General features: G+C 48.9%; 1 pseudogene; it reads right to left on the bottom strand.

Annotated features, from left to right (window-relative positions):
* The window catches only part of LOC127194085 (frizzled-3-like), a 62626-nt pseudogene extending 57892 nt beyond the window's left edge, over positions 1-4734 (bottom strand).
* Between the last annotated feature and the right edge of the window lie 22370 nt (positions 4735-27104).

Below are 27104 nucleotides of genomic sequence, written 5' to 3'. Positions count from 1 at the left end.
ATCCTGCTGGTGCCTATTGGACCTCAGCATTGAAGGGTGTGGTCCCTGACATACCAGCAAGCTGCCACTCTCACCATCAATTAAGCCTTAGGACCAGTTTTTTTGTGGTGTCGAACTGCAAGAGAGAGAACAGCCATCAGGATCTTTGGTGACACAAATCTAGCCAGCTCTGAGACAATGACCATTGACACTTGAGGCAGGAGGAAGGGGTTAGGGGAAAGCAAGTGGCTTAGTCTGTGGATTTTGTAGCCAGACAGAAGCATTACTTCCACACCCAGATCACTGGCAGAGGTGCCCACATGTGTGCCCGCATACATTCTCTCTCCTCCCCCATCCCTGTTCCCCTCTCTTGTGCAACATCCTCTTCCTTGGACAGGAAGGTAAACAGCAACAAAAGTATCCTCAAGAACTCCCTGAAACTGAACAGATTCACCTCGCCCCCATCTGCCAGAGGAAGCAAAGCCAAGCAGCAAGGACTCAGACCAGAGACCCCAGAAGCAGCAGAAACCAGCCAAGCTGCCTGCAGAGCTTTCGACAGCTGAGGGACCAGGACAAGACACTGCACTGCAACCTGCTGAGCTGTCTTTAGGCTGTGCAGTGTGCTCCAGGGCCCCAGCTCTTGTGAGCTGTCTGTCACCCATCTGGGGTGGCTTTGGTCATTCAGTTGCCTTTGAGTCATTTCTGCTCCTGTAAGTGACCCCTCACCCATATTCCTACAAGTAACCCCAATAAAACTCATTGGTTCACAAGGTGGACTTTGGTGGTCTCCTTACATTGCTATTTTTGTTTCCCTATTGAGTGTGTGTAGATGAGTATGCTTTGGTGTTCCAGGAAAAGATTTGCCTTACAACACACACATCTACCAAATCCCCTACAAAAAAAAAAAAAAAAAAAAGAACCAAGGCTCTAAAAAGAGCCCTTGAAGGAATATTTGGATGAGGTGAGTCAAGAAACTCCCTGGTGTTAGGGACAGGAGGAAAATAATTTGATACCTGTTGGCAGCATTCACCTTGAGGTACCAAACACTTGCCTGGGTATATTCAACTACTGTCCAGGATGTGGCGTTTGATCCTCTGTATGTTACTTCAGAGCTTATCTCCCACCTCCTAGGTAGATGGGACAAACTTGTGGGCCAAAAAGACATAGAGTCCGAGGGTAATCTTCTCAGCAGCCACAAGTAGACAGTCATACGAACTCCATGCTGTAAGGAGTAGAGGGGTGCAGTACATTAGTGGCAGGATTCCATCAGCCATGCCTGGGTACCAGCCTAGCTCCTTTGCTGCAAGGGTCAAGGTCAGAAGTATATGGTTCAACAGTCTAACCTCAGCCTTGTCTCCAGAACTTTTCTCTTCTTCCCCAGGACCTGGGATGTCTGGTCCTCTGCAGCTCTGTCTGGCCCAGGACTCGCTCCAGCCATCCTGGCTCAACCTCAATGCATCTCCCACAATGTAGCCATAGGTTCTAGGCTGGAAGCACATTTTGCTGGTTGTGCAAATGCATTCACAGCTGCACCCATATCCCAGGGCCTGGTGGCAATGGCTTTACCAAAATGCATGGTAGTGTTGATGGTGAGCTTCATGTGCCGTTAAAAATTACCTCAAGACACAGCTATACCACTCCTGGGTATAAACCAAAAAGACGCTCCACCATTCAGAAGTTCACTTACTCAACTATGTTCATATCAGCTTTCTTCATAATGTCTAGAAGCTGGAAACAATCTAGATGTCCCTCGACTGAAGAATAGATAAAGAACCCGTGGTACACTTACACAGTGGAATACTACTCAGCTATTAAAAAGAAAGCAACCATGAAATTTGCAGGCAAATGGATCGAACTTGAAAAGATCATCCTGAGTGAGGTAACCCAGACTCACATGGCATGTACTCACTTATAAGTGGATTTTAGCCATATAGTACAGGATAAAAACACTACAGTGCACAGACTAAAGAAGATAAGTAACAAGGAGGGTGCAAGGGAGAATGCTTAAACCTCCCTCAGAATGGGAAATAGCATAGATGGAGGTAGCAGTTGAAGAGAGAGAACAAAGTAGGAGAGGAAACAGAGATATGGGGGGGGAGCAGACCTGGGAAGAATGGGGTGGGAAGACAAAGGGCCTGTAGAGAGAAGAGAAACCATGGGCAGGCACATCTCTGTGGCAAGCTGGAGACCTAAGTCATGGGAGGCTCCCAGGGGGATATGAGAGGGACTCTCACAGAGACTCCTAGTAGCAGAGGCCATAGAGACTGAAGAGGACACCCTCTAACTAGACAAGTCTCATGAAAGAGGGAGGAGAACACCCACCCACCCACCAAAACTTCTACCCAAAATTCCCCCTGCCTACAAGATGTGCAGGGATAAATATAGAGCAGATAGAGCTGAGATTGAGGGAAGGTCCAACCAATGACAGGCCCAACCCAAGACACACCCTGACCTTATTAATGATGCTCTGCTACACTTGCAGACAGAAATCAAGCAGAGTTGTTCTCTGAGAGGCTCCACCTAGCAGTGCCTCAAAACAGATGGTGAGACGCACAGGCAAACACTGAGCGATGCATAGAGAACCTTGTAGAAAATTGAGAGCAGGGAGAAGGAGAAAAGGACCTGGAGGTGACAGGAGCTCCACAAGAAGACCAACAGAGTCAACTGTCTGGGTGCAAAGGGGCCTGACAAGACTAAAGCACCAACAAAAGACCTTGTATGGACTGGGCCTAGGCCTGCTACAAAGGTGTAGCTGAAGGCCAGCTCAGAAGTCATGTGGGTCTGTGAGTAAGGGGAGTGGGAGCTCTCTCTGACATGGACTCTCTTGCCAGATTTTCAATCACATCCCCCTGGTTGGACCTCCTTGCCAGGCCACAGGGGAAGAGGACACACTCAGTCCTGATGCTACTTGGTGAGCCTGGGAAAGGGGGATGTGAAGAGGGTCTCCCCTCTACTGAGGAATAAGGGAATCAGGTGAGGCAAGAGAGGGAAGTTAGGGCTGGGGAGTGAGGATGGATGGGGCTATGACCAGGATGTAAAGTAAATAAATTAATAAATTATTTAAAAAGAGAGAAAAGAATAAATGAAAATTTTAAACCCGAGTCCACACAGAAAGTGACAAAGTTAAAAAGTTGATATAAACCATAACCGAGGGTCATGAAACAGAAAGCCTGTCGCAAACTTCTCTCTGCCCTCCTTACACACGCCTTCGTCTTTACTTACTGAAGACACACACTTTCATGTGTCGCACTGTGGCAGCAAGTCATTTTCCCAGTTACCATCCTGATGTCTGCACAGTCTGTCTCTTCTGTTTGTGTTCTGACTTTAGGGTGGAAGGGAAGAGGACTAGCCATGAAGGAATAGACCAAGGAAGCACAGGACCTCTCCTAAATATGGTGGAGGAGAGGGTTTATTGTAGAATAAGGGGAAAACAGAGACACTAACAGAGATGCCTGAGTGAGTCCTGGGTGAACTTAATCCTGAGCTGGGACAAGAAAATAGGGAAGTGGAAGGAAGCAGAGGGATGTGGGGAGGGGGGAGGGGAGGGGAGGAAGAACAGAGGAAAATCTAACCAAGACAGCCTGGGTCAAGAGACTGGCACAGGCAATGGGCTGAGTTATTCAGGGCCCAGAGGAGCTGCAGCTGGAGAAGGTTAGGGCGGGGGCAGGGGATGCCAGCTATTCCCAGTAACAAGCTGGGACTGGGGGACACCGGAGAACCTGGCAGCCAGAGTCCACTTTGATGCATTATAAGGCACCTCAGTGAGACCTAACACCAGTCCCCCATCCATACCTCCAGTACAGGGCATGGGACCCACAGTCTCTGCCACACCAAGCACTGGCTTTGCCCTCTAACAACAGCCTTGGTCCTTGTGGAGAAGTTTTGATACCTAGACTTTCATTACACGGTATGTTATCCTCCCAGGTTCCTTTTGGTCTGCAGCCAAGCCCAGGGCAGTTTTCAATCAGAGTGATGATCTACAGTACAGCAGGCTACGTGACCCATTAGGACTTCCCCTATATCCCCTGATCACTTGCAAGGACCACTTGTCTATTCACAGCTGCTCCAGACCATTCAGTGTGGGAGCAACAGCAGCAGATGAGTTCTTATTTTCAGAAAAATCAGGAACCAGTGTATGTTTGCATTCACATCTGCTCCCTCCAGGTCATGGGGCTCCTACTGGACCTGCCTTTTCCTGACCTGGAGAACTCCTTCTCATCCCACAAAGCCCAGCTGTCTGTAAAGCTCTCCCAGCAGGCTCCCTCTGACCATCTGTACCTCAGGCTTCAGCACAAGGGCTCTTTTCATCTGTGGAGAAGCCTGTGCCTGTGAGGCCTCCAAAGCAAGGGCTCAAGGGGCTGGGCTAAGTATGGACAAGGTTTTGTTCAGTGACCAGTGTTAGCTGTTTCCTGACAGGATGATAACAGCTTCTCAACACACAGACACACAGACACACACACACACACACACACACACACACACACACACACACACACACACACACACACACACACACACACACACACACACACACACACACACACACACACACATCCCTTGGCCTACAAGGATAATGACTGAGGTACAGCCTGTCTGGATGCCAAAACTCACCATGGTATGAGCTGGCTCATAAGGACAAACTGTCACTTTTGCAACCACCCAGATTCCGTTGTCCTCATCTTCATAGACGCCAGTTCGTAAACAGATCAGCATGTGCGGTGGTGTCCCAATGGCAGGAGCTGCTGCACAAGCCATAGTAAAGAGTTCAAGTGTTTGGCTATGTCCTTAAAATACAGTCCTGAAGGGGCAGGACAGAGAACTCACCACAGCTTGCAGCAGGGCCAGGGAGGAATAAACCCAGTTCACCTGCACCTGGGCCAGGAGCTCAGCTCACCAGATGCCCTGTGCTCTCAGGCTAGCCCTCTGGAGAGCTCTCTCTGTCCCTTGCCCACACTTCAGGGAATTGTTCTGACCACCACGTCTCCAGCAGGTCTTCATCAGCTCCCTCCTGTCAGCTGACCCTCTGCATGTAGGCAGTGGTTCTCAACCTTCCCAATGCTGGGACCCCTTAATGCAGTGACCCCCCCAAACCATACTTATTTCAGTTACAACTTCATAACTGTAATTTTGAAACTGTTATGAATCCTAATGTAAAAATTTGGGAGCTGGAGGCTGTCAAAGGGTTGCTATACACAGATTGAGAACAGATGCCCTGGTCTTATCCAGGCAAGACCCACCTGGGGTAAATTCCTTCTCCTCGGAAAACAAGGACACACCTCAGATGTTTGGGATCAAGATCAAATAAAATGTGCTTGGGTCTGGCATGGAGTTATGGGTCTTCTTCCTAGCCTTGGCATTGGCCCTAGAGTCTGACTACCCACGTGGTCGGGCCATCTCCTTAGCTCTACTTTGCTGAGGCCACAGGAGGACTGACCTAAAGCAGCCTTGTGATGTCAGCACCCTGTGCTCTGAAGACAGGGTCAATATGCCCTTCTCCTTTGAGAGCCTAGAAGACAGATTCTTCCCATCCTGCCCCAGATCATGTGGAACACCTGTGCCCCTGTGTTTTCCCTCCCTCCTCCCCCTTCTTCCTTTTCTTCCTCCCTCCCTCCCTTCTTTCCTTCCTTCCTTCATCTGAGCAGTGTCTCCTGCAGCCCAAGTTGTCCTCAAACACACATAGTAGCTGAGGATGACCATCAATTCCTCATTCTCCTACCTCAGTTTCTCTAGTGCTGGGATTACATCACTGTGCCCAGTTCTGTGTGGTGCTGGGATCCACCCCATGACTTTACACATGCTAGACCACCATTCTATCAACTGATCTCCACCCCAGACCCATGTCAGATATTTGCTAGATATCCTGGCTAAATGTGGAGCCAGGCAATCAGCTCCTGCCTCCTAGTTCTGGCCCTGAATACCTATCCTGACTCCTTCAATGCTGGATGACAGTGTAGCAGTGGAAGTCATAAAAACCATTTCTTCCCTAGTTTGCATTTGCTCATGGTGTTTCATGGCAGCAATTGTAACCCTAACTGAGACACTAGGCACTGCATCTCTGACTCCCTGCAACTGTACTCTAGAGCCTGAAAACCTATTTCCCAGAGGAAGAAACTGAGGCATGAGTGCTGTGACTTCAGTGAAGTGGCTGGCACTGGGAAGCTGTGACTCACCTATTCTTGGCTCTGACACTTTGCTGCCAGCCTTACATGGAGTCTCCCAGAGTCTGATGTGCGTCCAGGTGGAGGCTCAGATTAAGTCCCTGAGAGAGAGGCAGGTGCCTGAAAGTCAGGTCCTTTCTCCTCCAGCTAGTCTTTATCCAAATCATGGCTGACAGGTGTTTATGTTTCCTAGCAAACTTGCCCCTCTCTGCTGCCTGGCATGGGAAGATTTTGAGCAATGCAGGCTTCTCTCCAGGTCCTTTCTTGCCTAGAGATGAGCTCTGTCCTGCAATGCTGTGCTCCACCAGCAGAGGGAGGTCTCATCAACCCCCAGGGACTAAGGGTGGTTGGTTGAAGGGGGTTCCAGACCACAGAAAGTGGCACTGTGTTGGCCTTGGGGCCTGAAGGAGGGGCACTGCGCTGTGAGCACACCTTGCTCAGCCACTCCAGGTGACTGGACCTAAACACCAGGCAGACTGAGGTAGAGCGCCTAAAGCACAAGGCATGGCTGCATGGGAAGTGAGCCAGCAGCACTGGATGGAGAAACACAGAGGGAACTGAGGGTGTGCAGAGACCACACAATGGTCAGGCTCCTGTGACAAAGGCTCTGACCTCTCTGTCTCTCCTTGCTGCCTGATTCACCAAGATGTGAGCGGGCAACCTCACATCCCTCCCACCACCTCCCACCCCCTCCCAGGATGCCATTCTCACCCGGATGCACTGTATCTCCTCAAACCATGAACCAGAAGAGTCTCCTCTTTAAGTTGTTTCTCATCAGATGTTTGGTCAGTGATAACAAAGTGAACAGTGAGCCTGGATCCCCATCCCTGGCATTAATGGTGTATCTTACCTCTGGGTTAGTGCTGTCATCTTCCACACAGGGTCAACAAGAAACAAGCTGTGAAGGATGCTTGTACTCATTGTCTGTCAGTGTCCTTAGCACAGACTAACCCTTATGCAAATGTGGCGTGTGTTGGACTCCACATTCTCCACCCTTCATTTGTGCACCCCATTCCTCTGTGTGTGTGCCATCCTCTCTCTCAGCCTCTCTGTGCCAGGATACCCAGGCCCTTAGCAGGCTGTTCCTGAGGCAGAACCTGCTGAGAGACACTGGGTCATGTCTATATTATTACTCTGTGCTCCCTTTCTTCTCACCCAGAAGGTTCCCAGCTTTTATCACACGTAAAACTTTCACAGTAATCTCAGGATCAGATTGTGTAAGTGAAAAAAAATTAATCTTTGTATACTGTACTTATAAACTAATTTAGAAAATGCACCTTTACCTGAAAGGGTTTAAAACATCAGCTCAAGCTATGTTGAGCTATCAGCCTGGCTCCTGGACACACATTGTAGACAAAGCTGGCCTTGAATTCCCAAATCTGCTTGCCTGTGCCTCTTGAGTACGGGGATAAGGCTTGCTGGCAGAATTAGTGTTTTAAAATAAACTTCGCAGTGTTTTCATTAGCTTTCTTTCTGACTTCGTAGGTAAAGAAAATCTTGGGTGTTCATATCTTGAATTTATAAATAAATAACTTGCTAGATGCTATACACTCACAGGTAGTTGGGTTATACACCTCATATCCTTCACCACATATCAGGCCTTCTTATAAATTAGTAAACTGCTTTTTTCCTTCTCAAAACATCTCTCAACTCTCACCATCAGAAGGAAACGGGACTTGGATAGTTTTCTAACTCATCCTGTGATGGTTTCCTCTTTGACTGGGCTCACCTCACTTGAAAAGCTGAGGAACACCTCTAGGGTGTGTGGGATGGGGGCACATCATGAACGTAGGAATAAATCCCATGGGCTGTGAGTTCCAGATGAATAAAGGAGGGAAGGAGAAAACAGGAATGCCTTCCTTTCCTCCATGCCCTGCCTCACAGTGATATGAACTGAAGTGCTTCCCACAGCCCTGCACAAACCAGACAAGTCCTTTCCCTTTCTTAAGTCGTTGACATCTGGATATTTGGCCACAGCAGTGAACTAACACAAACTCCCAGTTCTCCTCTCCCACCGCTGGCTTGTCCAGGTCTTGTTTCTTCTAGCAGATGCTGTTCTCCATGGAGTACCATGGTCTTGGATCAGTTCCTTTAAGATGGACAGTGTCTCCCCTGTTTCCTCCAAGTCCAGGCTTGGGTGGAACTGTCTCCTCCACCAATTGCTGTGTCCTCTTGTTTCTGAGGAGGAATTGAGCAGCTCACCCTCAAGGCCAGGGAGCATTCTCACTAGAGTAGGCCATGCAGGCAGCAGGAGCCTGCAGCAAGGGGAAGCTGTTCACTTCAGGGTGAGCAGGAGGCAAAGCTGGGGAGGCTGGATCTCAGCTGGCTCTCCTTCTCCCTGGTTTTTATTCCATTCAGACCTGCAGCCCATGGAGAGGACACCCTCCCCCACCCCCCCAGTGTGCTCTTCCCTCTCACTTCTCTTCGGAAACACACTCAAGATGCACCTACAGCCATGGCTCAGTAGCACCCTAAGTGATTCTGGACCTAGACAATAGGCTAAAGAGTGGAGCAGAGTTTCCTAGGGACCGGTGTCTCCCATCAATTCAGGTTCCCACAAGAAACGGGAGTATCAGGCTTCGAGGCTAGGTCACTCCTGAATGTACCCTTAGGATGCTCTTTGTACTGACCCTTTGCCCACATGTACCAGTACATCTCAAGGGCAGAATTATCAGCTGGAAGCAACCTCAACTCCCAACCCACAGTAACATGGCAGTGTCTAGAGACATCTTTAGTTCAGTGGGCAGAGGGCAGGGATGCTCTGTTCATCCTATGTGCTCACCAGAACAGCCCAAGACACAGCAGGATCTGACTCAAATGCCCTGGGAGCCCACTTCTGAAGACCTGCTGCACAGAGAGGTCCAGAGAGCACCCTGGCTTGCCCTCAGAGCCACCATACATCTCTCTATATCCAGAATTGTCTCCAAGGCCTCAGACTTTCTGGCCAGAACAAGGGTAAACATCTCTGGGTTTGAAAACCTGCCTTCATCCTCCCTGTGGTCCTGTCTCCTCTTGTGTGAGTCACTGCCCTCTGCTCATCCCTCTGTCCTCAGAGAACCCCTAGAGGCCCTGGTGAAGTTGCATCTCAGGGCTGATCTTACAGCTACTGCATTCCTCGTATTGTTTGGGGATTTTCCATCCCCAAGATCATGAACATATTTCCCTATATTTTCTGCAAACCAAAGATGAGGTCTCAACCAGGATTTGGTGGCATACACCAGCAGAAGGCAGAAGCAAGTACATCTCTGTGAGTTCATGTCCAACCAGGTCTCCAGAGACAGTGACACATTGTCACCTGTCACTGACCACTCCTCTTCCTCCATGTGGCACTACACCTTTTTACCTGGTAACAGCCCAGCTTTATCCAGCTCCCAGGCAGCCTCCCTTCTAGACCTTCCCCAGGTATCCTGCTGCCAAAATGGACCAGAAACCACTCTGCCCAATGTGGAAATGTCTAAAGGAGGTCACTAAATATTCTGCATACTAGAATGTGAATAAAAAGATATCAGCCACTACAGAATCCCCCAAAAAATGTAGTAAAATTTTATTAGATATAAAAGCAAATTGGGTGTGGGGTGGGATTAGGGTCAGCATCACCTGTAGGAGCCAGGGATATAAACACGTTGGAGGAGAACCCATGTGCTCCCTGTCCATGTCCCACTGTGCCCTCAAGCTACTGAGCAGAGTGTCCTCCACCCAGCACCAGGTGGACTTCTAGCCAGTGATAGCAGCTCAAGGCACACACGGCCTGGACTCCCTATCCATACCTGCTCCTGAAGTGGAACAGGGCAGATCTCCATCCACAACAGTACTGGGAGCCCAGGAAGAGGATTCGGAGGGAGAGGGGGCCTAACAAGTGCCATCTCTGAGGTCCGCACCAGAGGCACAAAGTGAACAAGAGAAGCTTCAGCTTGTCCCCAGCCTCAGGACACACACAGGTCAGGCACACAGTAGCAGGTCATCTAAAGTGCAGATCTGAGCAGGCCAGGAAGGACTGCCAAACTAGGAAGTCTAGGAGCAGGCAGAGGAGTGGGTGGGCACAGTCATCATTGAGGGCATTGGGGGCATGAGGGTGCTGGACTGCCAGGAGCTGGGGAAGACGAAAGAGACACTGATTAGTGATTCCCTGAAGAACTGGGTGCTGGATCCAAATCCCTGGGTGCTAGCCAACTCTACCCAGCCAGGGAGAGCTGCTACAAAGCTGGGGCAGATACCCAGTATTGGTCCTCTTGAGCTAGAGTCCCACAGCAGTGCAGTGACTGACCTTGAGGGCCATGGTCACACAGTCCAGTCTCATCACAGCAAGAGCTATGTGATCTTAACACCCACAATTCCAGCACCCGGAGCCTGTTTGGTTAGCTGTGAAGGGGAACCCTGGACACTGGAATTGTTTCCAGGGCTGAGGAGTGGTGACTATGATTCAGTGAGGTCCTCTGCTTTCTGTGGGATGTGCTTACAGTGCTCAGATCCAAAGCAGAAGGGTGATGGGTGGCCACACAAGGAAAGCTCAGGGAGGGAGGCCAGCACTGCCTCCTATAAAGAGGGATGGCCTGCTGGTGCCTGTCTGACCTCAGCAGTGAGGGTGTGGTCCCTGACTTACCAGCCCAGCAGCTACTGTCATCACCATGCCAACTCTAGGATCATTTCTTGTACGTTTCTTTCCTGCAGGAGAAAGAACAGCCATAAGGATTCTGGGTGACATAAATCTAGCCAGCTCTGAGACAATGACCTATTCAGACCTGAGGCAGCAGGAAGGGGGAAGGGGTGAAGGGGGACCTGGTCTGTGAATCCCATAGCTAGAGGGGAGCATTACTTCCATACCCAACACACTGAGCAGACGTGCCCACATGTGTGCCTGAATGCGTTCTCTCTTCTCCATCCCTGTTCCCCTCTGTTGTGCAACAGTCTTCTCCTTAAGCAGGAAGTTAAATAACAAAAATATTCCTCAAGAACTCCCTGAAACTGAACATCTTACCTTGGCCCCTCCCTGCCAGAGGAAGCAAAGCCAAGCAGCAAGGACTCAGACCAGAGACCCCAAGAAGCAGCAGAAACCAACCAAGCTGCCTGCAGAGCTTTAGACAGCTGAGGGGCCTGGACAAGACACACTGCACTGCAACCTGCTGAGCTGCCTCTAGGCTGTGCAGTGTGCTTCATGGTCCCTACTCATGGGAGCTGTCTGTCACCCATCTAGGGTGGCTTTGGTGATGCAGTTGCCTTTGAGTCATTTCTGCTCCTGTAAGTGACTCCTCACCCATATTCCTACAAGTAACCCCAATAAAACTCATTGGCTCACTAAGATGGACTTTGGTGGTCTCCTTACATTGGTATTCTTGGTACCCTACCGGGGGTGAGTAGACATGTACAATTTGTGGTCCCAGGAAAAGTTTTGTCATACGACACATACACCTCTATCCAATCCTCCATCAAAAGTGGACCAAGAGCTCTAAGAAGAGCCAGGAAAGCAGATTTTGATGAGGGAAGATAAGAACCTCCCTGGTTCTGGGGACAGGATGAAAAGCATTTGATATGCACTGCAGCTTTCCCTGTGAGGTACTTGCCTGCATATGTTCCACTACTCTCCAGGAGGTGTTGTCTGATCCCCAGTATGTTAGCGCAGTGAATAAATTGAATATCACGGGCATCATGTTCAATGCCGTGGACTCAGGGCCTACAGTCCCTCGGGGTAACCTGTTCCGCTGCAGCAAGTACATAGTCGTGCCAGCTCCATACTGAAAGGAGTAGAGGGAAGAAGTACATTAGCGGCAATATTCCATCGTCCATGCCTGGAGACTATCCTAGCTTGTTTGCTGCAAGGGTCAAGCTCAGAGGTATATGTTTCAACAGCCTGACTACAGCCTAGTCTCCAGCACCTCTGTCTTCCTCCCCAGGAGCTGGGATGTCTGGTCCTCTGTTACTGTCTCAGGCCCAGGACTCGCTCCAGCCATCCCTGCTCATCCCCAATGCATCTTCCACGACGTAGCCTCAGTTTCTAGGCTGGAAGTACCTTTCATTGGTTGTGCACACACAAACCCATATGCACTTACATCCAAGGGACTGGTGGCAATGGCTTTACCAAAAGAAATGCATTGTAGTGTTGTGTTGATGGTGAGCTTCATATGCCATATAAAATAGATCTACCTCAAGATCCAAAAGACACTCCACCATACAACAAGGTCACTTGCTCAAGTATATTCACAGCAGCTTTATTCATAATGTCTAGAAGCTGGAAACAATCTAGATGTCCCTCGACTGAAGAATGGGTAAAGAACCTGTGGTATATTCACACAGTGGAATACTACTCAGCTTTTAAAACGAAAGCAATCATGAAATTTGCAGGCAAATGGATCGAACTTGAAAAGATCATCCTGAGTGAGGTAACCCAGACTCACATGGCATGTACTCACTTATAAGTGGATTTTAGCCATATAGTACAGGATAAAAACACTACAGTGCACAGACTAAAGAAGATAAGTAACAAGGAGGGTGCAAGGGAGGATGCTTAAACCTCCCTCAGAATGGGAAATAGTATAGACGGAGGTAGCAGTTGAAGAGAGAGAACAAAGTAGGAGAGGAAACAGAGATATGGGGGGGTGGAGCAGACCTGGGGAGAATGGGGTGGGAAGACAAAGGGCCTGTAGAGAGAAGAGAAACCATGGGCAGGCGCATCTCTGTGGCAAGCTGGAGATCTAAGTCATGGGAGACTCCCAGGAGGATATGAGAGGGACTCTCACAGAGACTCCTAGTAGCAGAGGCCATAGAGACAAGTCTCATGAAAGAGGGAGGAGAACACCCACCCACCCACCAAAACTTCTACCCAAAAATTCCCCCCTACCTACAAGATGTGCAGGGATAAATATAGAGCAGATAGAGCTGAGATTGAGGGAAGGTCCAACCAATGACAGGCCCAACCCAAGACACACCCTGACCTTATTAATGATGCTCTGCTACACTTGCAGACAGAAATCAAGCAGAGTTGTTCTCTGAGAGGCTCCACCTACCAGTGCCTCAAAACAGATGGTGAGATGCACAGGCAAACACTGACCGATGCATAGAGAACCTTGTAGAAAATTGGGAGCGGGGAGAAGGAGAAAAGGACCTGGAGGTGACAGGAGCTCCACAAGAAGACCAACAGAGTCAACTGTCTGGGTGCAAAGGGGCCTGACAAGACTAAAGCACCAACAAAAGACCTTGTATGGACTGGGCCTAGGCCTGCTACAAAGGTGTAGCTGAAGGCCAGCTCAGAAGTCATGTGGGTCTGTGAGTAAGGGGAGTGGGAGCTCTCTCTGACATGGACTCTCTTGCCAGATTTTCAATCACTTCCCCCTGGTTGGACCTCCTTGCCAGGCCACAGGGGAAGAGGACACACTCAGTCCTGATGCTACTTGGTGAGCCTGGGCCTGGGGAAGGTGAAGGAGGTCTCCTCTCTCTGGGGAGTTGGGGAGCTGGATGTGGAAGAGAGAGGTTGGAAAAGGAGCTGGGAAGTGAGGAGGGATGGGGCTACGGCCAGGATGAAAAGTGGATTAAGAGGGAAAAAAAAATAAGTGCAAAACTTAAACTGGAGTCAAGACAGAAAGCAACAAAGTAAAAATAAGTTGCTGTAAATCATAGCTGAGGGCCCTGAAACAGAAATGCTGTCAGACTTTCTATTACTGTATTCCTACATACATTTTCATCTTTTCACACTGTGCCAAGTCATTTTCCTAGTTATCCTAACGTCTGCAATGCCTGTCTCTTCTATGTTCTCAATTTTAATGGAAGGGAAGGGGAAATAGCAAAGACAGGGCAAAAGGCCAAGTAGGCTTGTCACTTGCTGTTGTACTAAATAAAGTTTTATTTAAAACTGCCATTGTCTCTGGATGCTTTTGCACTAACGTGGCACAAGGCAGAGTGTTCCTAAGTCCTCAATTCTGTGGAGTGGAAATCTTGCCTCTGAGGCCTCTGATTGAAAAAAGGCTATTTTTTAATAGATTTATTTATTAGTTATACAGCATGCTGCCCACATGTGTGCCTGCCCACCACAAGAAGGCACCAGATCTCATTACAGGTGGTTGTAAGTCACCATGTGGGTGCTGGGAATTGAACTCAGGACCTTTGGAAGGTCCTCTTATCCTCTGAGCCATCTCTTCAGCCCTTGAAAAAGGCTTTTGATCCCTGCTGAGATCACACTGGCATGGTCCTGTCCCACCCTGCAAGCAGTTGTATGTATGAACCCTCATATTCACATACACACATGTGAGTGCATGTGGTGTGTTTATATATGCCAGCCTGTGAGGCTAAGGAGGACTCAGATGTCTGCTCCACCACTCTCTCTGTTATGCCTTTGCAATAGGGTCTCTGTCTAAAGTCTCCAAAGCACTAAAGTTCAGGCAACAAAGCCTGACCTAACTTTTCATGTGACTGCTGGGATCCTAATTCAGACTCTTAGGTTTTTGTTTGCTCTTAAGATTTATTTACTTTTTATTTGTGTACTTGTATGAGACAGATTCATTCTGTGTAGCTCCGGCAGGCGTTAGATGTACAAAGATATGCCTGCCTCTGAGGTGTGTGTGTGTGTGTGTGTGTGTGTGTGTGTGTGTGTGTGTGTATGTGAAAATGTGCATCCAGTTTCTTAGTATACTAGTTGAGAGAGAGAGAGAGAAAGGGAGGGAGGGAGAGAGAAGAGACAGAGAGACAGAGAAACAGGAAGGGAAAAACAGAAGGAAAAAGAAAGAGAGAGAAGTGCAAAGCTGGACCTAATATTGCAACTAGGAATCCATATCTTCTCAGGAGGTTGAGGCAGGAGAATTACAAGTTCCACTCCTGTCTGTGCTACAAAATGAGTTCAAGACCAACCTGGGCAACTTAGTGAGACCCTGTTGCAATGTAAACAGTCAAAGGAAAGTTGGAATGTGCCTCAGTTGTAGAGATTTCCTAGCATGTTGCAATGTCCTGGATTAATCCCCAGTACATATGTTTTAAGATGGGGTGGTGGGGGTGGGGGCTGGGGGCATGGGAGTGGGAGGGAGGGAGAGAGAGGCAGAGACACAGACACAGAGAGAGTCAGACAGACAGACAGAAAGACGGAGAGAAAGAAAGACATACAGACAGAAAGAAGTGTCTTAATCAGAGAAATGATTCATTGGCTACTTATAGGCCTAAGGTTACTGTGGAGTCTACATGCTGATTTCTGTCTCAATATTGTGTAAACAATTCTTCCAATTGTTCCCTGGTATTCCAAAAGGCCATGTACAGGCAGTCGCTGAGCAGGCGAGAGAATAGGGCTGGACTTCCTGCCAGCCAGGGGAGGAGAAGTTAGAGGATGAAGTAGGGGATTCAGCCAGAAGATTGAGCCTAGCGTAGAGGTTCAAGAAAGATATAAAAGAAAGAACTCAAGAGGGGAAAGCTATGAAGTGCAAGTATAGCTGGGGTGTTTGCTGGGAGTAAGACAAAATAACGTAGATGTTAAAAACAGAGTAAAACTGCTCAAGACTGTGTTGTGTAGCTTTATAAACAAATATGAAACAGTCTCAAAGATTATTTGTATGATAGCCAGGTTAAGAAATAAGCTAGGAGAAACAAACTCAGTTTTATAAAAATAACTTCAACAGTTATCTGTGCCTCAATTACTCCATTCTTTCTAGTCCCATGAAAGTCTTTCCCTGGCTACTGCAGCTAGTGGCCAGCACAGTCACAGGACAACCCCCCCCCCTCTCCAGAGCCTCTCCTGTCACTCACCCTCTAGACCCTGCACTCCCCCTCCTCCCACCACAGTGCTTTCAGTCTGTGACATCATCCACAGGGCACCCACAGGATGTGTCCCTCAGCAAAGCTCTGCCTGGGTGCTGAGCTGCATCCTTTCCCAGCAGCCATCAGATCCTCCTCCTTTCAAACACAACTGTACAAGAAGCTCATCTGGTTCCTGCACGGTTCCTCTCTGCACACTTGGGATCAGCAGCTGCTTTAGCACAGCCTGGCCCTCATTGCAGTATGGCGGCCAGGCTTGTGACTGATTTAATTGACAACACACTATTTCCCATGGAGCCTGCCTCATTACACTCTATCAGAATTCTCTCCAGGCTTTTTTTTTTTTTTACCTGAAAATATTTGATCCAAAACTTTTCTATTCTTTATTTGTTACAGGTTGAAATAAAAATGCTTATCTGCTACTTTCATTTTTTTTTTTTAATGGAGCTTCAGATGAAATCCCTGGTTATATGAATGTTCATTAACATATCAGAGTTGGCAACAGATTAATGTAAAAAAAAAAAGACTATAACAAGGAAGGTAAGGACTTTTCCTAGGTATGGTGAGGTTTATTGTATATAAAAGAGAATAGAGAAAAACAGAGACACTGAGAGAGTCCAGAGTGAACATAATCCTGAGCTGGGCCAAAGGAGGAGGGGAGGGAGGAGAGAGGAGAAGAGAGGCGAGCAGAGGAAGGAAGGGAGAAGACACTGGGAGGGGAGAATCCAACCTGGACAGCCTGGGTCAAGAGACTGGCACAGGCAATGGGCTGAGTTATTCAGGGCCCAGAGGAGCTGCAGCTGGAGAAGGTTAGGGCGGGGGCAGGGGATGCCAGCTATTCCCAGTAACAAGCTGGGACTGGGGGACACCGGAGAACCTGGCAGCCAGAGTCCACTTTGATGCATATTAGGCACCTCAGTGAGACCTAACACCAGTCTCCCATCCATACCTCCAGTACAAAAAAGAGAACCATACTTTCTGCCACATAGAGCAAAGACTTCACCCTCTAGCAACATCCTTGGTCCTTGGGGAGAAGTTTTGATACCAGGAAATTTTCATCAGAGAACGTTTTAACAATCCAGGAGAGTTTTCAATCAGAGTGATGATCTACAGCACAGCAGATCACGTGACCCATTAGGACATCCCCCAAGTCCCCTGCTCACTTTCCAGTGTAAGGACCCCTTGTGTGTTCATGGCTTCCCCAGGCCATTCAGTGTCAGAGCAACAGCAGCAGATGAGTTCTTATTTGCAGAAACATCAGAAACCAGTGTATGTTTGCATTCCCATCTGCTCCCTCCAGGACATGGGCTCCTCCTGGACCTGCCTTTTCCTGACCTGGAGAACTCCTTCTCATCCCACAAAGCCCAGCTGACTGTAAAGCTCTCCCAGCAGGCTCCCTCTGACCACCTGTACCTCAGGCCTCCACACAAGGGCTCCCTTCATCTGTGGAGAGGCCTGTGCCTGTGAGGCCTCCAAAGTAAGGGCTCCAGGGACTGGGTCTAAGAATGGATAATAACAGTTCCTACACACACACACACACACACACACACACACACACACACACACACACACACACACACATATCCTATCCCACAAGGATGCTGGTAAGGGTACGGCCTCTCTGGAGCCCTAGAACTCACTGTTCTGTGAGGATCCCGTGGAGGGCGAAGTGACACTTCTGCAACCACCCACTTTCTCTTGTGCTCATCCTCATAAACACCAAGTCCGGAACACTGCAATTTGCGTGGGGGTAACCACAGCGGACGTGCCCGTGCAGAAGCCATAGCAAGGAGCTCATCTGTTTGTTGTCTCGTTAAAATACAGTCCTAAAGGGGCAGGACAGAGAACTCACCACACCTTGCAGCAGGGCCTGGGGGGAGTAAACCCAGTTCACCTGCACCTGGGCCAAGAGCTCAGCTCACCAGATGCCCTGTGCTCTCAGGCTAGCCCTCTGGAGAGCTCTCTCTGTCCCTTGCTCACACTTCAGGGATTTGTTCTGACCACCACATCTCCAGCAGGTCTTCATCAGCTCCCTCCTATCAGCTGACCCTCTGCATGTAGGCAGTGGTTCTCAACCTTCCCAATGCTGGGACCCTTTAATGACGCTCGTCATGTTGGGGTGACCCCCAACCATACTTATTTTCCTTGGTACACAAACTGTAAATTTGCTAATATTATGAACACTAATGTAACCATTTGGGGAGAGAGTCTGCAAAAGGGTTTGCTATCCAAGGTTGAGAAGAGGTGCCCTGGGTGATCTGGGCAAGACACATGTGAGGTAAATTCTTCTCCTGGAAAACAAGCAGACACACTGCAGAATTTTGGGCTCAAGCTCAAGTAAAATCTGCTGCATAGGATCAAGGGTCTTCTTCCTAGCCTTGTCCTTGGCCCTAGAGTCTGACTATCCACGTAATCTGGCCATGTTCTTAGCTCTGCTTTGCTGAGGCCACAGGAGGGCTGTCCTAAAGCATCATGGTGATGTCAGCACCCTGTGCTCTGAAAAGGGTCTATATGCCCTTCTCCTTTTGAGAGCCCAGAAGCCAGACTCTTCTGATTGTGGCCTAAAACAAGTAGAAACTGATAGGGATTATCCTCAGATCCTCAGATCCTCAGATCCTCAGATCCGTCCTTCCTTCCGTCCTTCCTTCCTCCCTTTTTTCATCTCTCAGCAGTGTCTCATGCAGCCCAAGTTGTCCTCAAACACACACTGTAGCTGAGGATGACCACGAATTCCTCATTCTCCTGCCTCAGCTTCTGTGGTGCTGGGATTACATCACCGTGCCCAGTTCTGTGCGGTGCTAGCCATCCAACCCATGGCTTGGCACATGCTTGACCCCCAGTCTATCAACTCACCCCCAAAACGCATGTCAGACAATTCCTAGGTGTCCTGGCTAGTTTGTTGTTAACTTCACATAGCCGAGAATCACATGACAGGAAGGAAGAACTATTGAGAAATGCCTCCATAGCATCAGGCTGTGGGCAAGCCTGTAGGGAATTTTCCTAATTAGTGATTCCTGGGAGATGGGCCAGCCTATTGTGGTGGGGCCATTCTTTGAGCAGGTAGTTCTGGGATGTGGAAGAAAGGATGAAGAAGCCTAGGGGAGCCAGCAGAAATCAGATTTTGCCTCCAGGTTCTGCCATGTCTAAATACCTGTCCTGACCTCTTTCAATGGTGGCCTACAATGTTGAAGTGGAAGCCACAAAAACCATTATTTATCTAGTTTGTATCTGGTCATGGTGTTTCACGGCAGCAATTGTAACCCTAAGACACTAGGCACTGCATCTGTGTCTCCCTGCAACTGTAGACTAGAGCCTGAAAACCATTTTCCAGAGGAAGAAACTGAGGCATGAGTGGTATGACTTCAGTGAGGTGGCTGGCACTGGGAAGCTGTGACTCACTTCTTGGCTCTGACACTTTGCTGCCAGCCTTACATGAGTCCCCCAGAGTCCAACGGGCATCCAGATGGAGGCTCAGAATAAGTCCCTGGGAGAGAGGGAGGTGCACGAAAGTCAGGCCCTTTCTCCTCCAGCCAGTCTTTGTCCAAATCACGGCTAACAGGTGTTTATGTCTCCTAGCCAACTTGCCTCTCTGTGCCACCTGGCATGGGAAGATTTTGAGCAATGCAGGCTTCTCTCAAGGTTCTTTCTTGCTCAGAGATGAGCTCTGCCCTGCAATGCTGAGCTCCACCAGCAGAGGGAGGTCTCATCAACCCCCAGGGACTAAGGGTGGTTGGTTGAAGGGGGTTCCAGACCACAGAAAGTGGCACTGTGCTGGCCTTGGGGCCTGAAGGAGGGGCACTGTGCTGTGAGCACACCTTGCTCAGCCACTCCAGGTGACTGGGCCTAAACACCAGGCAGACTGAGGTAGAGCACCTAAAGCACAAGGCATGGCTGCATGGGAAGTGAGCCAGCAGCACTGGATGGAGAAACACAGAGGGAACTAAGGGTGTGCAGAGACCACACAATGGTCAGGCTCCTGTGACAAAGGCTCTGACCTCTCTGTCTCTCCTTGCTCCTGATTCACCAAGATGTGAGCAGGCAACCTTCTATCTTTCCCACCACCTTGCACCACCTCCCAGGATGCCTTCCTCACCCTGATGCACTGTATCTCCTCAAACGATGAGCCAAAAGAGCCTCCTCTTTAAGTTGTGTCTTGTCAGATGTTTGGTCAATTTTGGCAAGAGTGAACAGTGAGCCTGGATCCCCATCCCTGGCATTAATGGTGTATCTTACCTCTGGGTTAGTGCTGTCATCTTCCACACAGGGTCAACAGGAAACAAGCTGTGAAGGATGCTTGTACTCATTGTCTGTCAGTGTCCTTAGCACAGACTAACCCTTATGCAAATGTGGGGTGTGTTGGACTCCACATTCTCCACCCTTCATTTGTGCACCCCATTCCTCTGTGTGTGTGCCATCCTCTCTCTCAGCCTCTCTGTGCCAGGATACCCAGGCCCTTAGCAGGCTGTGGCTGAGATTCTACCTGCTGAGAGTCACTGGGTCATGTCTGTGTTGCCTTTCTACCCTCCCTCTCTTCTCACTCAGAAGGTTCCCAGCTTTTCTCACACACACAACATTCACATTAATTTTCAGGATCAGAGCATGCAAGTAAAAACTCTTTAAGCTTTGTTTTATTGTACTCGTAAATGAGTTCAGAATATACACCAGTATGTGAAATGGTTTGAAATATCAGCTTGGGCTATTATATTAATCCTTGTCTGCTAGCCTGATTATAATTGCTCCATTTATATATAGATGTAAGGGAACCGAGGTGTAGAAGTGAAATGCCCCGTTTGCAGGACTAGTCTACAATCCTGCCTGTCTTTCCATCTAAAGCTTGTCTGCACTCCTTGTCAAGTGGCTTGAAATTTTGTTTGTTTTGTTTTTGTTGTTGTTGTCTCTCTCTCTTTTTTACTTTTTATTTTTTTGTTTGTTTGTTTCATTTGAGACAGGGCTTCTCTGTATAACACCGAGGCCTATGCTGGACTCAAGTTGTAAAGCTTGCTAGCCTTGAACTCTCAGACATCTGTCTTATTCTGCCTCCCAAGTGCTGGTGTTAAAGGCTTGCCAGTAGGTTTAATGTTTTAAACTCCACTTCACAGATTTTCTGTTACTTTCTCTTTGACTTTGTATGCAAAGGAAATCTGGGGTGTTTACACCCAGGATTTAAACCATTTAACTTACTATATTCTCCTATAGGCTCAAGGGAAATTGAGAAGGTTATTTTTCTCACAATAAAGCACACACCCTTCACTACACAAAAGAGCTCACTGTATAATTACTATATTGTTTTTATTTCCTCAAAACATCTCTCAAGTCTCACCATAAGAGAGGAAATGGGACTTGGTTAGCTTTCTCACTCATCCTGTGATGGTCTCCTCTTTGACTGGACTCACCTCTCTTCATCCTGTGTGCTCACCAGAAGACCCCAAGACACAGCAGGATGTGACCCAAATGCCTTTGCTACCCACTTCAGAAATCCTTCTTCAGATAGAGGCCCAGAGAGCATCCTGGCTTGTCCTCAGAGCCACCATACAACTCTCCATATCCGAAATTGTCTCCAAGGCCCCAGACATTTCTGTCCAGAACAAGGACAAATGTCTCTGGGTTTGAAAACCTGCCTTCCTGCCAGGTGGTGGTGATTGTGCGTCTTTAATCTCAGCACTTGGGAGGCAGAGGCAGGTGGATCGCTGTGATTCCAAGGGCAGCCTACTCTACAAAGAGAGTTCAGGACAGTCAAAGCTACACAGAGAAACCCTGTCTCAAAACACCAAAAAAGAAAAATAGAAAAAAGAAAACCTGCTTTCCTCCTCCCTCTATTCCAGTCTCCTCTTGTGTTAGTCGCTGCTCTCTGCTCATCTCTCTGTCCTCAGAGATCCTCTAGAGCCCCTGGTGAAGGTGAATTTCAGAGCTGATCTCACAGCTGCTGCATTCCTTGCCCTGTTTTGGGCTTTTCTATCCCCAGGATCATGAACATATTTCCCTGTATTTTCTACAAACCAAAGATGAGGTCTCAGCTAGGGTTTGGTGGCATACACCATCAGAAGGCAGAAGCTGGTACATCTCAGAGTTCAAGTCCAACCAGGTCTCCAGAGACAGTGACATTATTATCACCTGCCACTGACCACTACCCTTCCTCCATGTAGCACTACACCTCCATACCCGGTGACAGCCCAGCTTCATCCAGCTCCCAGGCAGCCTCCCTTCTAGACCCTCCCCAGGTACCCTGCTGCCGAAATGGACCAGAAACCACTCTGCCCAATGTGGTAATGTCTAGAGGAGGTCACTAAATATTCCTTTAATTTTTGGGAGCCAACTCCTGCTTTCTACTAAAATGTAAGTAAAGACAGACAGGACAGCACAGAATCTTTGTAAAAGCAGTAAACTTTAATTAGGTAAAAATCAAGTTGGGTGTGGGGTGGGGTTAGGGTCAGCATCACTTGTAGGAGCCAGGGATCTGAACACGTGGGAGGAGAACCCAGGTGCTCTCTGTCCATGTCCCACTGTGCACTCAAGCTACAGGGCAGAGTGTCCTCTACCCAGCACCAGGTGGACTTCTAGCCAGTCTTAGCAGCTCAAGGCACACAGGGCCTGGACTCCCTATCCATACCTGCTCCTGAGGAACCTACAGACCAGAACCACCTGAGGTGAAACAGGGCAGATGTCCAACCACAAGAGTACTGGGAGCTCAGGCAGAGGAGTTCAGTGGGAGTAGGCATTTTAGGAAGGACCATCTCTAAGGTCAGATATGGAGGCACAAAGGGGTCAAAAGATGCTTCAGCTTGTCCCCAGCAAGGGAGAAGCATCAGGACACACACAGGTCAGGCACACAGTAGCAGGTCATCTAAAATGCAGATCTGAGCAGGCCAGAAAGGACTGCAATACTGGGAAGTCTAGGAGCAGGCAGAGGAGTGGGTGGGCACAGTCTTCACTGAGGGCATTGGGGGCAGGAGCTGGCCAGACTGCAAAGAGCTGGAGAAAACAAAGGAGACACTGATTAGACACAGTTTCCCTGAGGAATTGGGTGCTGGCTCCAAGACTTGGGCTCTGGTAAACCCTACTCTGGCCCTGCCCATGGGCCAAGCTCTACCCAGCTAGGGAGAGCTGCTACCAAGGTGGGGCAGATCCCTGGTGTAGGTCTTCTTGAGACAGAGTCACACAGCACTGCTGAGTCACTGCCTTGAGGGCCGAGGTCACTGTGTTCCAGTCTCATCATGTGGTCTGTCTATAGACCTACAGTTCCAGCACCAGGACCTGTTTGCTTAGCTGTGAAGGGGAACCCTGGATACCCACAATTGTTCCCAGGGCTGAGGAGTGGTGACTATGATTCAGTGAGGTCCTCTGCTTTCTGTGGGATGTGCTTACTGTGCTCAGATCCAAAGGATCAGGGTGATGGGCAGGTGGCCACCAATGAAAGCTCAGGGAGGGAGGCCAACACTGTCTCCTATAAAGTGGGAAATCCTGCTGGTGCCTGTTGGACCTCAGCAGTGAGGGGTGTGGTCCCTGACTTACCAGCCCAGCAGTCCCTGTCATCACCATTGCACCTCTAGGACTATTTCCTGTGTGTTTCCTTCCTGCAGGAGAAAGAACAGCCATCAAGATCCTGGGTGACACAAATCTAGCCAGCTCTGACACAAAAGCCCATTCCCACTTGAGGCACCAAGAAGAGGTAAGAGCCAATAGAGGACCTGGCCTGTGCCATCCACAGCCAGAAGCAAGCATTACGTCCACAGCCAACACACTGGGCAGAGGTGCCCACTTGGGTGCCCACATAAATTCTCTCTCCTCCCCGATCCCTCTCCTGCTCTGTTATCTAGCAGCCTCCTCATTTGGCAGGAAGGTAAAACAACAAAAGTATCCTCAAGAACTCCCTGAAACTGAACAGATTCACCTGCCCCTTTCTGCCAGAGGAAGCAAAGCCAAGCAGCAAGGACTCAGACCGCGCCACCGCGGTACCGAATTGAGGGCGAGGGACTGCGGATTTAACTCATGCACACACCCGCACGCGCGCGCGCACACACACACACACACAATAACACAGCGGGTCCTTCGTACTAAGAGAGCAGCAGCTGCAGCAGCAGCCGCAGCAGCGATTTATTATTCTCTTCCCAGAGTTCCAAAGAGCCTTCTTATAGGCAGCAAAATAGGAATCCTCCTCCCAGGTGAAATCCCTCAAGAGGTGATTGCGCACAGGAGGAAAAGTCTCAATGAAGGGAAGGGCGCGTTCTCAGAGCAGTAAACATGACTAGCTAACCAAGATAAACACAGACATGGAAGCTGCTAGAAACAGGACATGAAACAGCAAGACAGGCAGGCAGCCCAGTCAGGCCTGGTTCCTACAAGACCCCAGAGGCAGCAGAAACCAGCCAAGCTGCCTGCAGAGCTTCAGACAGCTGAGGGACCTGAACAAGACACTGCACTGCAACCTGCTGAGCTGCCTGTAGGCTGTGCAAGTGTGCTCCAGGGCCCCAGCTCTTGTGAGCTGTCTGTCACCCATCTGGGGTGGCTGTGGTCATTCAGTTGCCTTTGGGTCATTTCTGCTCCTTTAATGACCCCTCACCCATATTCCTACAAATAACCTAATAAAATATATGGGTTCAACAAGATGGACTTTGGTAATCTCCTTACATTCGTATTCTTTGCATGGGGGGGGTGGTGGTGGTGGTGAGTAGACATGTACAATTTGTGGTCCCAGGAAGAGTTTTATCATACAACCTACACACCTCCACCAAATCCCCCACAAAAAAAAAATGGACCCAGGCTCTAAAAAGAGCCCTTGAAGGAATATTTGGATGCGGAGGAGTTAACCTCCCTGGTGTCGGGAACAGGATGAAAATCATTTGATACCTGTTGCAGCATTCACCTTAAGGTACCAAACACTTGCCTGGCTATGTTCCATTAACATCCAGGTTGTGCCGTTTGATCCCGAGTATGTGTCCTCAGATTCTATCTCCCAGACCTCAGGGAGATCAGTCACTTCTTTAGGCCATGAGAGTGTAAGATCCATGGGGAATCTGTTCAGCTGCAACAAGTGGACAACCATATCGATTCCATCCTGGACAGAGTAGAGGGGAGCAGTACATTAGTGACAATATTCCATCAGCCATGCGTGGCAACCAGCCTAGCTTGTTTGCTGCAAGGGTCAAGGTCAGAGGTATATGTTTCAACAGCCTGACCCCAGCCTTGTCTCCAGCACCTCTGTCTTCCTCCCCAGGACCTGGGATGTCTGGTCCTCTGCTGTTGTCTCCGGCCCAGGACTCGCTCCAGCCATCCCTGCTCATCCCCAATGCATATCCCACAATGTAGCCTGAGTTCCCAGGCCAGCAGCACCTCTCACTGATTCTGCACACACAATCAGGCATGCACCCATATCTCAGGCCCAGGGGGGCAATGGCTTTACCAGAAACAAATTATTTGTAGTGTTGATGGTGAACTTCATGTGTCTAAATAAATGCAAAACATAAACATGAGGCAACGCAGAAATCTACAAAGTAAAAACGTTGCTATAAATTATAATCAAGGGCCATGAAACAGAAAGCCTGTCACAGACTTTCCACCACTGTCCTGATAAATGCCTTCATTTTTATGAGCTAAAAGACACACAATTTCATCTGTCTCGCTGTGGCAAGCCATTTTATTGGTTACTGTCCTGATATCTGCAAAGTCTATCTCTTCTGTGTTCTCAATTTTGGGGGAAGGGACGAGGAATAGCAAAGAAGAGCAAGGGCCCAATTAGGCTTGCCACATGTTGTTGCGTGAAATAAAGTTTTACTCAAAACTGCCATTGTTTCTGGATGCTTAGATCACTCTGAGATGGTCCTGTCCCAGCCTGCAAGCAATTGTGTGTGGGTGTGAGCCCTTACACTCAGACACATATGTGAGTGCACGTGCTATGTGCATATATGCCAGCCTGTGAGGCCAAGGAGGACTCAGATGTCTGCTCCACCACTCTCTCTGTTATGCCTTTGCAAGAGGGTCTCTGTCTAAAGTCTCCATAGCACTGAAGTTCAGATAACAAAGCCACACCTGACTTTTCATGTGGCTGCTGAGATCCTAATTCCGGCTCATAGGGTGTTTGTTTGTTTGTTTGTTTGTTTTTAAGATTTGTTTAGTTATTTCAGACAGGATCTCTCTGTGTCGCCCTGGCTGGCCTGGAATTGGCTATATAGACCAATCTGGCCTTAAACATGCAGGGATGTGCCTGTTTCAAGTGTGTGTGTGTGTGTGTGTGTGTGTGTGTGTGTGAAAATTCAACAGTGCATCCAATTTCTTAGTTTGATGTGAGAAAGGGGAGGGGGAGAGAGAGAGAGAGAGAGAGAGAGAGAGAGAGAGAGAGAGAGAGAGAGAGAGAGAGAGAGAGAGAATTGTTCAAGGGCTCCCTATGTCTCAATTACTCCATTCTTCCTAGTCCCATGGAAGTCCTTCCCTGGCCACTGATGCAAGTACCAAGAACAGTCACATGACAACCCAGACCATCTCCAGAGTATCCAGTCACTCACCCTCTCGATCCTGCTCTCCCCCTCAACGCAGCAGTAGCAGACGAGTTATTTTCAGAAAAATCAGAAACCAGTGTGTGTTTGCATTCACATCTGCTCCCTCCAGGTCATGGGGCTCCTACTGGACCTGCCTTTTCCTGACCTGGAGAACTCCTTCTCATCCCACAAAGCTCAGCTGTCTGTAAAGCTCTCCCAGCAGGCTCCCTCTGACCACCTGTACCTCAGGCCTCCACACAAGGGCTCTCTTCATCTGTGGAGAAGCCTGTGCCTGTGAGGTGTCCAAAGTAGGGGTTCCAGGGACTGGGTCTAAGAATGGACCCGGTTCTGTTCAGGTATTTCCTGACAGGATGATAACAGTTCCTACACACACACACACACACACACACACACACACACACACACACACACACACACTTCCTACAAGGGTGAGGGTTGGGCTTTTGCCTGTCTGGACCCAGGAACTTACATTTGGGTGATATGGCTGGTTGTAACAAACTGACATTTTTTTAACAACCCAAATTTCCGTGTTCTCATCCTGATAGAAGCCAGGTCTTAACTGCTGCAGTGTGCATGGAGGTGACCCCAGGTCAGGAGCTGCTGCAGAAGCCATTGTAAGGAGCTCAAGTGTTTGGCTCTCTCCTTAAAATACAGTCCTGAAGGGGCAGGACAGAGAACTCACCACACCTTGCAGCAGGGCCTGGGGGGAGTAAATTCAGTTCACCTGCACCTGGGCCAGGAGCTCAGTTCACCA

This window comes from Acomys russatus, chromosome 1 (assembly GCF_903995435.1).
Source record: "Acomys russatus chromosome 1, mAcoRus1.1, whole genome shotgun sequence".
NCBI classification, from domain to species: Eukaryota; Metazoa; Chordata; class Mammalia; order Rodentia; family Muridae; genus Acomys; species Acomys russatus.
Note: the sequence above shows the minus strand (reverse complement) of the source record. Positions and strands in the feature narration are given on the sequence as shown.